Source organism: Sciurus vulgaris (genome assembly GCF_902686455.1).
Source record: "Sciurus vulgaris genome assembly, chromosome: 7".
Taxonomy (NCBI): Eukaryota; Metazoa; Chordata; class Mammalia; order Rodentia; family Sciuridae; genus Sciurus; species Sciurus vulgaris.
In genome coordinates this window covers 122013205-122027216 of record NC_136467.1, presented here as the reverse complement: position 1 = coordinate 122027216, position 14012 = coordinate 122013205, and the positions used below count along the sequence as shown (strand labels likewise).

At 41.0% G+C, this 14012-nt stretch overlaps 1 protein-coding gene across 3 annotated transcripts in view; it reads left to right on the top strand.

Moving 5' to 3' along the window:
• Positions 1-137: 137 nt before the first annotated feature.
• Positions 138-14012, top strand: part of ZNF76 (zinc finger protein 76) — a 31917-nt gene continuing 18042 nt past the window's right edge. The window contains exon 1 of one of the 3 annotated variants that reach the window (XM_079147232.1): positions 138-297. The gene's annotated coding sequence lies outside the window, so the exon portion shown is untranslated. The remainder of the gene's footprint in view (positions 298-14012) is intronic. The other 2 variants (XM_079147231.1, XM_079147230.1) reach the window with 2 other exon arrangements.

Here is a 14012-nt window from a genome sequence, read left to right as displayed (position 1 = left end):
TCGGAGCCGGGTTGCCGGGGCTCCAGGGGCCCCGGAACCGGGATAAGTAGACGGCCACCGCGGCGGAGGGGGGGGGCGGGGTGGAGCGTGCCCTGTATTTTCCATACGGGTTCCGGGGCCCGGTAAAGGCGCGCCGAGAGCAGAGGAAAGTGCGGCGGCCCTGGAACCTGGATATCGCGCGAGGCAAGCCGCGCGCGGGCGGGCGGGCTATGGCGCAGGCGGGTTGCGGGGCCGGCGCTGGTGGCGGGGCCCGGTGCATGGCGGTCTGTCGGCGGAGTCGCCCTCGGGGGCTGTCAGGTTGGTGGCTGTGGGGAGAGTGGGTCCACCATGCCCAAGGCGGGAGGCTGGGCGGACGCAGGGCCCTGGGAAGATCCCGAGCCCGTCGTGCCCACCCTCCTCCGGCCCTAGCCCGGCGGCCGGGCCACTGGACGGCGGCCCGGCCCCTCCCCCACCTAGGGTCCCTGCCCCTTCGTTCCCACCTGCGACTCCTCCCCCACGACTCCCAAACCCCACCCCGTGACTGTGCCCGCCTCCACCTCTGTGACCCCACACCCCACCCACTGACCCCCACAGGTGACCCTTAATTCTTAGTCATATAATGCTAACTCCAGTACTTCTCAGGGACCCACCAACCCAGTGACTCACACGGCCCCAAGATCCCCACATCCCTCCTTGATGACCCCCAAGCCTCCCCCAGACTCCCCTGTGTTCCCCACAAACTTAGTGACTCCCTTCAAACCACTCTAACCACTCGTAAAATCATACACCAATAGTTTCCCACCCACTCATCTATGTAACCTTCAGTCTTTGCCCTGTAACCCTGTGATTCTCAGTTCCATGCTCTTCATTCCGTCCTAAAATCACCCAGCTGGCATCCCTCTCTGCCCTCAGCCCTCCAGTGTCAATCAGCACATGACCTACAAGTGTCCCAGCACAGTTGTGGTGCTGAGGAGGATATAGAAATGAATATGAAGTAGCAATGATTGGAGGCATCAGAGAATTCTGGATTGAGTGTGTGGTCCTAGGTTCAAGTCCCCATTCTGCCACTGCTGTACTTTGGGAACCTGGGAGAAGTCCCTTCACTTCTCACTCTGGGCGTCAGTATTGTGATGAGGTTGGGCTAGATGACCTCAGAGTTTCCTTCCAACTGTGTAATTCTGCAATTCTCAGTCAAGATGGTTGTTTGCAATCATTTCTGTACCCCCACCCTAGAAGCTTGATCTTATAAGCTCACCCCATGGTCCACTTGCTTTATGAATCTTTCCCCCTTGTTCGCATGACCCTCTACACTCTTAATTGCCCATACTCTTTCGTCTTGATTAGGCCCCATCAGTTGGCGTGTTTGCAAAGCAGTATAGAGAGGGCTTCAACTCTGGACATTGATATCATAAATCTAGGTTCCAGTCTAACTGGACGTCAGCCCTGGGGCTTTTAGCACACCATTTAGCTAGTCTGAAGCCTCAGTCTCCACTTCTGCTAGGAGAAGATGATAGTAGTGTCTGAGCAACACATGCACTTGGCACCATGCTTCTCACATGGGTAACCTTTATGCATAAGTTCTTGTTTTTACTGAGGAGCACCTGTGGGTCTTACTCTGTCCCAGGTGCAAGAGGTTCAACAACGAACAAGTGATCCATACCTTGCACTACTCCCTGACATCTTGGAATCCCCATCCTCTTCGCCTCTGCTGAGGCCCTCTCACTTCTTCACTTCTGGTTTTTTTTTTTTGGAGGGGGGTTTACCGGGGATTGAACTCGGGGGCACTGGACCACTGAGCCACATCCCCAGTCGTATTTTGTATTTTATTTAGAGCCAGGGTCTCACTGAGTTGCTTAGTGCCTTGCTTTTGCTGAGGCTGGCTTTGAACACACCATCCTCCTGCCTCAGTCTCCTGAGCCTCTGGGATTACAGGCATGCACCACCGCGCCTGGCACTTCTGCTTTTTTTTTTCAACCCTTGTACTGCCTTAATAGTAATAGGCATTTTGAGCACCTACTGTATTCCAAGCTTTGTATATATAAAAGTTAAATATACCTATCAATAGGCCCAAGAGATTATTATATTCACCATTTCCTCTCCCTTCTCCTTTTTTTTTGGGTGAGGGGGATTTGGTTTTAAAAGAAATACTACTGAAACTCACACTGCTATTAGCAGAACTGGGATTTAAGCCCAGTCTTCAAAAAACCCCCTTACACCCTCACAGAACTCTGTTATCTAATAACTCAACATCAACTCATTCATGTCCCCCAGAGTTTTTGTTACCCTTGGCCCCTTCCTATTGTTCATGGCTTTTGATCCTTTATTCCCTGAAACCTCTGTACCTTATGTGGAATGGAAAATGTCTTTCAGGTTCATAACTAAGTCCTCTATAACAAAAGATTAGCAAGAGAAAAGCATACAAGTTTACTTAATATAACTTTTTTACATGGCATGAGGCCTTCAATAGAGAAATGAATACCCAAAGAAAAAGTTAAATCTGTGTATTTTCGTCCTAGGTTTGGTGAAAGGTGGATAGTTGTGGAGAAATAGAGTAGGGCCCAAAGAGTGTGATCTCATGGTAACAAACCAGGGAAGCCACAAGCCCTCTTCGTTCAGGTTCTTCTCTGTGACCCTGTATCTCAAAAATAGGACAGTCCTGGGGCTGGGGTTGTGGCTCAGTGGTAGAGCACTTGCCTAGCATGTGTGAGGCACTGGGTTTGATTCTCAGCACCACATATAAATAAATGAATAAAGGCCCATCAACATCTAAAAAAATATTTTTAAAAAATAGGACAGTCCTTTGGGTTCAGGGAAAGTACCTATCACATGAGGATCTTATGACTTGCTTCAGGGGAGAAAGCTGGGAGAAGGTGAGACATTTTCTCAAATTCCCTGTTTTGGGGTAGCATGACCTGAGCCTAATTAACATTAACACCGCTCCACATCCTTTGCCCAGCTATAGGTCCTTGGAGCTCCCAGCCCTCACTGCACAATCTCACCCTGAAGTGTCTCCAACCTCACTAGTGCTTTACCCTCAGTCTTCATCCTGGTAGGTCCCTTACCCCCAGGAATCCATGCGTCCATATATTCTGTGAGACTGTATCCCAGTCTTTTCCTATGATTCCTTCCTGTTTTCAGTCTCAATGTTCTAACTCCTCTCACCACCTCTGCCATCCTCAACCACATCCCATTCCTTGAAACCTTCATCTAGTGACTTCTGATGTGCCCATCTTCAGTGAAATGAGCTTTGCATCCCAACATAACCCCATTCTTCATAAACTATATAGCCTCCCATCCTAAAATCCTTCCACTTGACACCCCTCTCCAATATCCCATTCTCTTGGTGTCTGCCCTCATTTTCATCAGTGATCACCTTTTCAAACTGAAATTGTCTTTCACCTTCCCTCTCCCTGTCTTTCTCACATGCTCTCCTTCCTCTTCTCTTTTTTGTCTCCCTAATAATCCTCTCTTCACCAGTCTTGATAATGAGTTTATTATAGTGTAAATCTCCCCCTGACCTCAACTATGCCCCTTTCACTCTCTTGTACATCTAACTTCAGGGCCATGTGAAACTGCTGCTTCCAGCCCACCTTCCTTCACACCAAACTTCATCAGCCTTTTGGTTTGCCCAGAGACCTATATATATATGTATATATATACTCTTCTCTGGCAAGTTTGATGGCTTCTGATAGTAGATCACCAAGATCTTGGTCTTTTAGGTAGCAAAGAACCATTTGAAATGCTGTAGAATAGATCAAGCTGTGTCTCCTGGACACACTCCCACTGTCCTGTCCTGTTTATGAAGCTGCTAGCTGTATGTGCCCTCAGGGTAGAATGCTTTGAGTGTCAACCTCCCTGGTATTGAATTAGCCCCATTGTTTTCCAATCCCTTGGCAGAACTTCCCACTCCCCTCCCACTGGAAGCTGGATGGTGAGTAGCAACTGTGACATTAAAGATCTATATCCCAAAGTCTATTCTGTGTGGGTCACCAAATTCCCAGGTCTCCTGTAATAAACTTACTGACTGTACAGCAATAAATATAGAAGAAAACAAAACTACAGATAGAGAGGGGTATATCCTGAGGGCTACAAACTCTGTGGGTGGATTTAAAAGAATTTTTGCCCTAATTTTGTTTCATCTTTCTTAGGGCACAGAACATATTTTGCCTTCTATTTTAGTTATCTGTGTATTTCTCTTTTGCCACCCTGTGATTTCCTTGAGAACAGAGGCTGGGTTTTCTTTATCTTCTGTCATCTTAATAGTGCCTCTTATATTTAGAAGGTAGTCAGTAAATACTTATTGGATTAAATTAATTCAGAAGTTCAAACAAGTGTAAACAAGTAAAAAACAGATTGTGCCTAAATTTTGTGGCCACGGCCCATTTCTCCAAAGCCTTCCAAGCATGATAATGGGCAAGTCCTTTGATTTAGACAGTCTGGAACTTAGCCATTTCCTTTTTTAGTCATTGTTCTGCCAGGGAAATAAGTGCTTTACTTTTAAATTTTTGTTTATTTATTTTTTTTTAGCTGTATTTTGGTAAGACTAGAGAGGTTGCTTGGCAGTTGTTAGACTACAATGGTAACAAGGTCAGAGTATGTCTTATAGATTTGTTCTCAATGAAACAGCTAGGAGAAATATTTAATAGAGGACAGAGAGGATAAGAGAATAGAGGAAAACAAATGGTCAAAATGTTGGAAACTGTAGAAGTTTAGTAATGGTTTCATGAAGTTCATTATACTATTTTTTTCTGCTTTTGTGCATGTTAGAAATCATAATAAAAAGTTTCGGGAGGGCAGCTAGATGAACAAGTACAAATTTAGCACTGTTCCTTGGAAAACACCTCAAACCAAATGAGCTGCTGTTACTCTTACCAATAGATAGTCCTATTATCTAGATTAAGTATGTTTAGTTCTATCTCTAACCTCTTCTGTTTGCAAGATATGAGGAGGCTAAATTTAAAAAGTAACACTCTTGCTGCACATGCCTGTAACCCCAGCTACTCAGTAGGCTGAAGTAGAAGGATGGCAAGTTTGAAGCCAGCCTGGGCAACTTAGCAAGACTCTGTCTCAAGATAAAGAGGGCTGGTAATATACCTCAGTGGTAAAGCATGCCTGGGTTCAATCTCCAGTATCACAAAAATAAATAAATAAGCAAGTGAAATATATATTTAGAAAATTAAGCAGAAAAGAGTGTGCCAAAAGTCTGCATATTATAATTTTGCAGGGGGGGTATTATAATTTTAAATAGAATGGCCTTGGAACATCTTGCAAAAAAATAGCATGTCTTTAAGCAAAGACATGAAAGAAGTTAGGCAGTGAGCTAAGTGTATATTGGGGAAAAGTTTATTCCAGTTAGGGTAAATAGCAAACTCAAAGGCCCTGAGGAAGGATTGATCTGGTATATTGGATAAACATGAAGAAGCTGGCCAGTATGGCTAGAGTAGGACAAGAGAGGGGAAGCCTCAGGAGATGTTGGGGTGGGGATGGATTGGGGGTGCTGGGTCTTATAGGCCATTGGCTCTTATTGTGAATTACAAGTGATATCTGAGCCATTCGAGGAGTCTCAGTAGCTAAGTGACATGATCTGACTTTTGTTTTGAAAACATCATTCTGGCTGCTATGTTGAGAATAACCAGTAATGGAGCTTATGAGGGAAAGTGTTTAAGAGGCTACTACAGTGGTCCACATGAGAAGTTGGTGGCTCACATCCAAAGTTAAACAGTGGAAGAGTGAAAAGTAGTTGGATTCTGGTCTCTGTAAAGGGAGCCTGTGGAATTTGCTGATGGACTGGATACAGCAAATGAAGGAGATGTTGAGGATGACTCACACAGTTTTGGCCTGAGTGACTGAAGAGTGAAATTCCCCTTTATTGAAATGGGGGAACTGGGAAGGGGCAGATTGTGAAAGGAGGTGAGTAGTTCCCTGTTAATATGTCACATGCTAATTGTTTCTTGGACATCCAAGAGTTATTGAGAAGCAGCTGGATTGACAAGTACATTGGACCCTAGTAAATAATCTGTTTTTAGTACTGAGCAAGAGAATGGATTGTGGTGGGAAGAACATTGGCAGTTTAGGTGTCAGGCTGTGCTCTGCTTCCAGGTAGCTGTGTGATCCTTTGGGACTCATCCAGCAGTGCTGGCCTCTTCATCTGCCAGATGACTGCTGGCCAGAAATGAGCTGTCTCCTCAGCCCTTCCTATTGTGAGAGTTGAATAATTAAGTGTTTAGAGTAAATGAGATGATATATCTATGTATTGAGAGCATTTTGAAAACTGCTGAGCTCTACATGGAGTAGTGGTTATCGTAGTTAGAGTCCTTCCTGTGTTTGATAAATACCCAGGTATGCCTGCCATTTGCTGGGGGATATGCTGCAGGAGGATGAATCTGCACCCTCATGGAAACTGCAGACAAGCCCTCTCTGGTGTAGCTTCACTGCTAAATGCAGAGGGAAAATGGGGCTGGAGCCTGGTGGTGTGGTGTGACGGTAGCCAGGGAACGCTTGTTCTTGAACTGAATCTGGGAGGAAACAATGAATGGGGGATGCCAGAGACAGGCAGGATGGTTTTGTCAGTTGGGAAAAGTGGCCAGCCTCGGGCCAGGGATATAAGTCGGTGATAGATTATGGGTTCAATCCCCAGCACCCCCCACCAAAAAAAAAAAAAAAAAAAAAAAAAGTGGGATGGTCAGCCTAGCCAGGGCTAGGACAAATTGGGAATGGTAAATATGGCTGGGAAGGGGCAGGCTGATAGGCTTCACTTCCTTCCCCCCCTTTATTCATTCACTCAACATTTAGCCCTTTTCTAGGAGCTTCTGTTAAGAAGTTCATTGTTTTATAATAGATAAAATCTGGTCTCAGAAGTTTTGGTCAGATCTAATTCACAATAAGTAAAATTGAATCAGGATTCAAATTTTAGTTAAACACTCAGCTATGTAACCAAATGGTATTCATATTTGTATCTGTGGGTACATTCTTTGTAAGGTGCTAATTAAGCCACAACAGCATGCTGTCCAGGAACTTAAGTTATTATCAGTGTGACAAAAAGTAAGAGTGTATTATTTTCCCCTAAGAATCAGGTGTCAAGGAAAACACATACTGTGGCAGCCTAATCCTTGATCTGCATCTGGAAGCTGTCTTGTGTCACTTATATGATTATTCAGTAGTGTACCCCCTTACCCATATAAGTGCATCCCCAGTGGGTGCACTTTTTTCCTGTTAATACATATACACATTTAATGCCTTATCTTTCTTAACTAAGCATTGTCACACACTGTGACCTTACCTTTTGCAGTTTGAGGTACAACAGCAAAACTAACAAGAATTTCTTTTTCCTTCTTTACAATTTCAGGGGTGAAAAATTTGTTCTTACCATAGATCTTAGCAACCTCAGCATATAATTTTTCTAGAACTAGGGGTACTGTAGCTCAATGGTAGAGCACTTGTCCATCATGCTCCAGGTCCTGGGTTCAATCCCCAGCACTGGGAAAAAAATTTTTTTTTTCTTAATAAGCTAAAAACTTTCACCTTTTCACTTAAGAGAGGCACTTTATGACTTCTCTGCATATTGAATTGGCATCACTGCTCTTGCACTTGGGGCTGCTATTACATAAGGATTACTTCAACACAAGCACTGCTGTGGAGATCTGATAACTGAGATGGCTACCATATAACTAATGAGAGGGTAGCATACACATGTCCAGTGTGGATACTCTGGACAAAAGGATAATCCGTGTCCCAGGTGGAATGGAGCAGAATGGCATAGATTTTATCACACAGCATACAATTTAAAACTTATGAGAAATTTTACATTTAATATTTTCAGACCATGATTAACTGGGTAACTGAAGCCTCAGAAAGCAAAACCTATAAGGGGCAAGTCTCTTTGTCCAGGTAAATAAGAATATAAGATAGAGCTCATCCTAATTGATAGGTCACACACAAAATTAGAGTGTATGTAATCATCTACCACTTAATGAAATGGGGAAATTTTGTCCTGGCAAGTGAAGGGGAAAACAAAAACAGACACAAATTTAAGTGCAGCTAAAGCCATCATCTCTAACTAATGATCTCAACCTGCTTCAGGTGCTGTTTCCTAAAATTACAAACCAACCTCTGACGCTGACACTTATCAGTCAGGCTATAGAGACTTGAAAGTCTCATGAATCCTGGGCAGTGTTTGTTTTGCTGATAGAAGCACAGAAAGATCTGTGATGTTGAGTAGGTGTTTCAAAGCTTCATGGCCTGTTCGAGACTGTCACCAACCATAAGTCAGAGTGCCTCCTCTAGTGCCTCTGGTTTAACACCCCCAGAGCTTACCCTCCAGTGATTGTTCATCTCTAATCTCACTGTACAATTGTTCATTTGTAGGAATTCCCTATGGTTCATAAAGCATGAGATCCAAATAAATAAGAACAAAGTAACTGGGGGTGCCTTGGGATTGTAGAACTTACCTGAGGCTTGGATACAAGGCATGTAGCCAGGGTTCCCTCAGGTTTTCTCTGGCAGGGACCATACTCAACTTAGGAAGTACTGTCCTGGGCCACATGGAATAGTAGGGAGACAAGTAGTCCTTGCTTAGTAGACCACTACTTCAGCAGACCAAATCACATGAGCAGGCTGAGAACACACACGTATTGGAGCCAGTATGTCCTCAAGTCCTGTATAGACGCACTGTTGCCTCATCATCGACTCGACCAGCTTTCATTTGATATTCCGTAATGGCATCCATGTATTGTGAAGCTAAATTTTAGATGTGATTTGCTACAAACCTGTAACACAGAGTTCATCCTATTGTTACTGGATTGTTTATAACTCATGATTGGAGAACATAGATATTCCTGTACCCAGCAGAGAAGCATAACGTGTGCTTTTAGATTTAACTTTTAAATTCTTTTATTTATTACATTTACGTAAGTAATATGTTCTTAAGGCTTAATTTTTTAATATAAAAGATATACATTGAAAAGTCACTCTTCCGTTATCGTGTCCCAGTCACTCAGTTCCTTCCACAGATAACCCTGTTTATTAATTTCTTGACTGTCCTTTCACAGATTTTTTTTTTTTAATGTCAATGGGTGGCACACAAAAGGCACCATTTTATACCTTGTCATTTTTATTTCCTATATTTTGGAGAGCACGCCATGTCAGTAGGCGAGGAACCTCCTTGTTTATTTATATCTGCATAGTGTGGAATTTCCATATATATATATTTATGCTGTTTCCAATTTTTTGCTGCTGTTACATGCAGGGATGCTGTGACTAACCTTGAACATGTGCCATTTTTTAATTTGTTCTTTTTAGATATACATGACAGTAGAGTGTATTCTGACATTATACATACAAAGAGTGTAACTTATTCTAATTACGATCCCATTTTTCTAGTTGGACATGATGTAGGGTTTCATTGGTAGTATATTCATATTGGAACATAGAAAAGTTGTGTCAGATTCATTCCACTGTCTTTTCTATTCTCATATCCCCTCCTTTCCCTTTATTCGCCTTTGTCTAATCCACTGAGCTTGTATTCTTCCCTCCCTCCCCGTATTGTGTGTAGTAGAGAGAACATTTGACTTTTGGTTTTCTGGAATTGGCTTATTTCACTTAGCATGATAGTCTCCAGATCCATCCAATTACCAACAAAAGTCATAAAGTCATTCTTTTTATGACTGAGTGATATTCCACTGGGTATATGTACCACAGTTTCTTTATCCATTCATCTCTTGACAGGCACCTAGGTTAGTTCCATACCTTAGCTATTGTGAACTAAGCTGCTATAAACATTGATGTAGCTGCATCACTGTAATATGCTGATTTTAAGTCCTTTGGGTCTATACCGAGGAGTGGGATAACTGGGTAAAATGGTGGTTTCACATTTTCTGAGAAATCTCCATATCACTTTCCAGAGTGGTTGCACTATTTTGTAGTACCACCAGCAATGACTGAATGTATCTTTTCCCCCACACCCTCGGAACATGTGCCATTTTTACACATGTAGACTAGATGTGAAATTGCTGGGTCAGATGGTATAAGCAGTTGTAATTTTGAATGATACTGCCTAACTATGGAGATCACACCAATGTAATCTCCCACTGAAAGTCTGACTGCCTGTTGCCCCACAGCCTCATAGGCATTGCTTTGAGTTCATATCTTCTTTCTGAAGATCTGGTAGGATACTGAATCACAAGGTCCCACCATGACACTCTTGTACAAGTCAGAACATCCCATTTGAAGAATATTGCTTTTAAAAATATATCCAAGAGTAACTGCACTTCTGGTGGTTATATGGGAAAAAAAGAAAATTCCTAGAAGGAGAAGTTCACCACCTCAGTATTTATGCTGGCATGAATTAAAAGAGGAGTAAGATTTTTTCTTTGAGGACCTGGGAGAGATGGGTGTAGAAATTAATAGGAAGGTTATGGGGGAGAATTAAGGAAAATCCCAAAAGGATAAGTGCTATCAACCAAGCAATCAAGTTTAGTGTAGAACTGCCTCTCTGTCCAATGCTGGTGTCTTTCAGTTAAACTTTTTTTTTTTTTTTAATTTTGGTGCTGGGAATTGAACCAGGGCCTCTCACATGCTAGACAGGCACTCTACCACTGAGCTACCTCCCCTGTCTCTTCAACCATTTTATTTTTAAAAATTGTATCCCATTTGGCACAACTATTCATTTGTTTTTGGTCTCTTCTGGCCTTGTCTGAATTGGAGTTGAGTTTTATGCAAGCTGGAACTAGATGAATGTTCAATCTTGTCTTTTTTCACTTACTGTTAATTTTCTAAACTCTCTCCATCAATCCAGATGGGCTTCATCGTTCTTATCTAAAATATTTAAACAAGAATCATTATGCAAGTAACTCTTGTCTTCTGTCCATTCTTTTTGTGGGATGAATTATGAAGACAGATTATTAGATCTTGAATGGTGAATCTTTCCTGGTGGGGTTAAGCATTAACAGACTGTTCTCTTGAGAGCCAGAAGCAACCTCCAGTGCCGTCAGCAAGACATACTTGTGCTTGTCTGCCTTGCCAGGTTTGATTGTTGGATTTGGATTTATTTTTGATTAACAGATTATTTCCTGAATAGTTTTAAGTTTACAGAAAAATTGAGCAGAAAGTTCCCATATATCCCCTTCTGTTTTATTATTAAAACATGTGCATTGTCATGGTATATTTGTTACAATTGATGAACAATATCAATAGATGCAGCTGAGATAGGAATTGGTGATCTCTCTTGTGTATTGAAAGAATTTTAACTATGTCATGGTGGGTATTCAGAGGGTTATCAAAAACTCCAACATGATTTATAATCATGAAAATTTTGCAAATGATATGAAAGTATAGTCTACAGTACATCATTGATAACTGAAATCCATAGTTAACATTACGGCTCACTTTCTGTTGTGCATTCTATGAATTGACTCAAACACATAATGTCATAATGTCATGTATCCACTCTTACCATACCATACAGAAGAGCTTTACTGCCCCCTCAAGCCTCCTGTGCTTCACCTATGAATCCTTCCCTCCCTTACTCTGAACTTCTAGCAACCACTAATCTTTTTATTGTCTCTATAATCTCTCCCAGAATGTCATAGAGTTGGAAATCATATTGTATACAGCCTTTTCAGACTGTTTTCTTTCAGTTAACAGAATGCATTTAAGGTTCCTCCATGTCTTTTTGTGGCTTGATAGCTTTTTTTTGTTTGTTTGGTTTGGTTTGGTTTGGTTTTGGTTTTGGCACCAGGGATTGAATCAGACACATTTTACCACTGAGCTACATCACCAGCCCTTTTATTTTTTATTTGATTAATTGATTGATTGAGACAGGGTATTGCTGGGTTGCCGAGGCTGGCCTCAAACTTGGGATCCTCCTGCCTCAGCCTCTGGGTTGCTGGGATTATAGATGTGTACCACCATGCCCAGGTTATAGCTCATTTATTCTTGTTGCTGAATAATATTCCATTGTAAGGATGTACTATAGTTTATTGAAGGACATCTTGGTTGCTACCAGTTTTGGGCAGCTATACTTAAAGCTGCTATAAATGTTTATGTGCAGGTTTTTTTCTGTGAGACATAGTTTTCAACTAATTTGGGTAAATACCCAAGGAGCATGATTGCTTTATGGATCATATGGTAAGAGTATGTTTAGATTTGTAGAAACTGCCCAAGTGTTTTCCAAAGTGCCTATTCTATTTTGCATTTCCATCAGCAGAGAATGAGAATTCCTGTCACTCCACCTCCTTGCCAGCTTTTGATATTGTCAGTGTTCTGGATTTTCACCATTCTTATAGTTGTGTAGTGATATCTCATTGTTTTTATTGGCAGTTTTCTAATAACGTGATGTTGAGCAGCTTTTTGTATGCTTACTTACCATCTGTACATCTTCTTTGATGAGATATCTGTTCAGTTCTTTTGCCCATTTTTTAAATTGGCTCACTTCAGCTTGTGCCTGTCTTCTAGCCTTCCCAGGTTTGACTGCTGAATTTTATACTTTGATTTTTGGCAATTTAATAATTACATTGTCATAATTATTCTTTCTTAAGTACTGAAAGTAATTATTTATTTTGTTGTTAAATTTTTTTTTGTAGTTGTAGATGGACAGAATGCCTTTATTTGTTTATGTGGTACTAAGGATCAAACCCAGTTCTTCACACATGCCAGGCAAGCACTGTGCCACTGAGCTTATAGCTCCAGCCCTGAGAGTAAATCTTTTAAAAATTATTTGTTATGTTTTTTACTTGTATGAATTCATATTGTAGTCTTCTTTGTTCAGTGAGAATTGGATATTGGTTTTGGAGATTAGTATTTGTGTTTTTAAATATTTTATGATATTTTTCTTTAATATTTTCCCTTATTATTGATTTTTTTAACCAACTTGTCTTTTCACTTGATTCTCTTTTGCTTCAAAAGTTCAAAACTACTTTCTCTTCCTAATTAGGATCTGGATATTATTTCATTTTGATGAATTGATGAAATAAAATTTTGACCATTTTGTCCCAGGGTGGTGTTTTTAAAAGAAGGTGTAACTGTGGTGACTCTGTCACTCCTGATACTGATGGGATATTTCATTTTCAAATAGCCCTTCTCAAGTCAGTAGTAACCTCCAATCTAAATCCCAGAAATGATTCAGATTTACTTTCATCATATCTGTGCTAATTTGCTTGTTGGTATAAAGTTTATCCTTAAGATAATCCTTCCAGAATGCCTTGATTCTGAACTGTTTTCATTAACTAAAGGTGGATTTGAAACCCAGCCATGATTGCTATGTTGGGTATTTATAAACTGAGGTATTAAAATTCACTTGAATATATGGGTAAAAGTTAGATTTTTTAAGTAAATTATTTTAGTTTAAATGAATTCTATAATAATGAAAGTCTGTATTTTTCATTGCCCTTTTGGAATTGGAAATAATCCACTTTGGCTAATTACTCCCTTTTCTGTGACTAATTCACATCTATAAAGTTGCAGTAGCCAAATAGGAACCATACTAAAAGTGATTTGGGTTTTGAAAATCAGTGTGCCTTTTGCAAAGAGATGTTTAGCTTATGTTTTAAATTTGTATTATATTAATGCAAACTTCTGTTATTAATTTCCTGTTTTCTCTTTAGTGCTTAAACACCCACAGAACTAAGCTTATTTCACTAGGGTTTTTTGTGCCTTGAAGTCTTTTTTTTTATAATAACAAATACTGAATCATTTTACTGCACTTTCCCAAATCTGGTTCTAATTTGTTTGCCACTTGTTTCCATCAGCCTTCATCCCTCCCAACCTAATGTTTATTTGTCATTTGTAAGAAGTTTTCTGTTTGCAGATAAGGGATTTTCTGAGTTGTCATAAATTGTCATCATTTTTTTTCTAGTCAAAGTTGAATATTATTCTCTTTCCAAGCAAATGTTTTATATTTTTCTTTTTTCGACTTCTAAACACAGTTGCCTTCTGGGCTGGCTGAGGCAGAGTACAGAAAGCCCTGTCCCAGTGTCCAGGGAGCTCTGCTTGGCAGAGGGTGATGGAGTGGTAAACAGGTGCCTAGAGTCAGCACAGCC